Here is a 2,989-nt window from a genome sequence, read left to right as displayed (position 1 = left end):
TTTGACACCCTGAACTGCATATCCTATAGATATCAGAAACATGTCCAAAACAAAACTTATCTTTCCACCCAAATCCTCCTCTATTCATGAATTTTCCCATGACTGTGGAGGACACCACCATCCTCCCAGTCACTTGGGCTTGCAACCTTAGTGCCATCCTCAACTTCTTACTGACACTAACCCCACATATAGACTCCATTACCAATTCATCCTTTTTGCCTGTTTGAAACATTGTTTGGGTATGCCCTCTTCCATCCACTCACATAGTCACTCATAAGTTCCCTGGTGCCGCCCTTCATCACCTCCTGTAATAGCCTTCTACTTGACTCTCTACCTCAATTTTCTCCCCACTCCAGTCCATCCTGCACTCAGCTGCCCAAGTGATGTTTCTAAAAAAGTGCATTTTCAACCATGTCACTTCCCTAGTCAAACTCCAAGAAACTTGATTATCTCCAGAATAAAATGCAAACAACCATTTGGCTTTTAAAGCTATTTAAAACTGGGACACCTCCTGCCTTTCTGGTCTCCTTACATTTTGGTTCTCTGTAGGTCCTCTGTGACTTAGTGGTGCCATACGTCTTGCTGTTCCCTGTGTACAACACTCCATTTTCCAACATTGAGTCTTTCACTGACTGTCCCCCATACGTGGAATGGTCTTCACCTGAACTCCCCTTGCACTTTACCTTGGCTTCCTTCAAGACTCACCCCAAATCTTTTTTTTTTCAATACATTAAGTCTCTTTATTCAGTTACTAAGATACAATTCCATCATTTAGATAATTTTCAGTCTAAAAACAACTGGGATTTTCTGTTCTGCACAGGCTTGCAATAGTTATCATAGTTGTCAGGAAGTAATCACTCGTTTTTAAGGAACTGGCCATTCTTGCCTTGATCAACTAGTATGTTCAACTGAAAATCTGAATAAGACTTCTCAAAATGAGTAGCATGATAAGCCTCCCACTTACTTTGATCTTATTCTAAATTATCCATCCAAGGTTTCCCCTGCCCCTCCAAGGACAGACAACTGGATAATAGTTTGGAGAGAATGCTGACACAGGTTGGTATTTTTCTGGAATTCTTCAAAGCACAATCATGGCCTTTCCTAGAATGGCCAAAAATAGATCTCTTCTCTGGATCACTGGGCAAATTGGCTCTTATCAGGTTGGGCAGCTCACCTGTTATATAAAAGTACATCCTCTAGTTGGTTTTCTATGGTTCTTCAGTGGCATTCACATAAAAACCTATACCAGCACCAAAGTCCCAGCTGTCAGCTTCCCTTTTAATATTGTGGCCACGTGGACTGGTGTCTGGTGCAAATGACAATGAGGCCAAGTCCTGCTGTAGCCTGATAACCAGCTTTGGTGATAAAATTTATTCTATGCAAGTTAAAGCAGACAGCCAGTAAAGTATAGGACATTTCCCACTCTCTGCTTTGGGTGGTCAGTAGATTCCAAATTTTATTTTGCATTTCAGTTCCACATAGTCATGTTCATACACTTTCCAAAGTCCCTCAAAGTACTTCTTGCTGTAAATCTGTTTTAAGGCCATAGTTTTTTGGGGTTTTTTTGTTTTTTTTGTTTTTGCTATTCAATTTGCTACTGTTTTCCCATTTGCTGCCAGAAGGAGCATGATTCTCAGCCAGAGGGTCTCCATACCTGAGAACAGATTTCTTATACAACCCCTGCCTTGACACCCCGGAAAGTCTGGTAAAGACCATGGCCCCTGGAGCCCATGGCCCAGCCAGATCCAGCAAGAGGGGCTGGTGGCCCAGCAGCTGGCAAAGACAAACTTCCCTCTGCTGGTCTCAGCCCAAATTTGAACAAATCACGTGTCCCCTCTAAGCCTTTTGATTCATCATTCAGTAAGGATAACAAGAGACTTTTCTGGCTTCCCTCCCTCTCTTCCTCACTGCTAGTATCTTCCTTCTAAGATTACCTTCAATCTACTTCATAAAAATCTTGTCCTATAGCTATTTGCATGTTTTCTCCTTCATTAAAATGTGAGCTCCTTTGGGGGCAGGGACAGCATTTTTGCCTTTCTGTGTATTCCCAGCACTTACCATAGTATCTGGTCCACGGTTTATTCAGTTGTGTCTGACTCTTGGTAACCCTGTGGGCTATATAGCAAACCAATGCTGTCCATGGGGTTTTCTTGGCAAATATACTAGAGTAGTTTGCTATTTCCTTTTCCAGTAGATTAAGATAAATAGGAGTTAAATGATTTGCTCAGGGTCAGATAGCCAGTAAGTTTCTGAGGCTGGATTTGAATTCAGGTCTTCCTGACTCTAGGACCAGCAATCTATCTACTGAATCATCTAGCAGTCTTATCTGGCCCCTAGAAAGTGCTGAATAAGTATTTCTTGACTCACCTATGGACCGACTTACTAAATCCTTAAAAGCATCAATTGTTCTGATGATATCAGAAATCTTTCTTAATAAGACTTCTGGTTGATTTATAAAATGCTGCATAAGCCAACTTTTGCTCTGTTAAGCCAGACACTTCTCCCTGGGCTTCAGTTTACTCAATTTTATAATGACTTGGCATCACAAAGACCTGTTTTTAAATCCCACCTCAAACATGTATTAGTTGTGTGACCCTGAGCAAATCACTTGTCCCCTCTGAGTCTGTTTATTCATTAGTAAAATGAGGTTAGGAATAGCACCTGCCTCAGTTTCAAACAAGATATACATAAGATGCCTTGAAAACCTTATAGCATCATATAAATATCAGCCATCATCACCATCATCATCGTCGTCATCATTGTTGTTGCAGGATTTTTAAGATTCCTTCCAACCACTAGAGTTCTTTAAGTCAGAATAATAATTTCCTCTAGCCCGGGGCAGGGGTGTCTTTTTTATATATTGTGGATGACATTGGCAGTCTGATGAAACCTGCGGACCCTTTTTCAGAAAACTGCTTAAAATTTATAAGATTATAAGGGAAACTGATGGGATTGAAATACAGTTATGTATATATCCATAGCCAAATAT

General features: G+C 40.8%; 1 pseudogene; it reads right to left on the bottom strand.

The window, feature by feature from the left end:
• Positions 1–771: 771 nt before the first annotated feature.
• Positions 772–1,547, bottom strand: LOC138164541 (S-formylglutathione hydrolase pseudogene; annotated as a pseudogene).
• Between the last annotated feature and the right edge of the window lie 1,442 nt (positions 1,548–2,989).

The sequence above is a fragment of the Petaurus breviceps genome, unplaced genomic scaffold (assembly GCF_028583685.1).
Source record: "Petaurus breviceps papuanus isolate PSGF00001 unplaced genomic scaffold, PetGlider_PUasm1.0 190, whole genome shotgun sequence".
In the NCBI taxonomy this organism is placed as follows: domain Eukaryota; kingdom Metazoa; phylum Chordata; class Mammalia; order Diprotodontia; family Petauridae; genus Petaurus; species Petaurus breviceps.
Note: the sequence above shows the minus strand (reverse complement) of the source record. Positions and strands in the feature narration are given on the sequence as shown.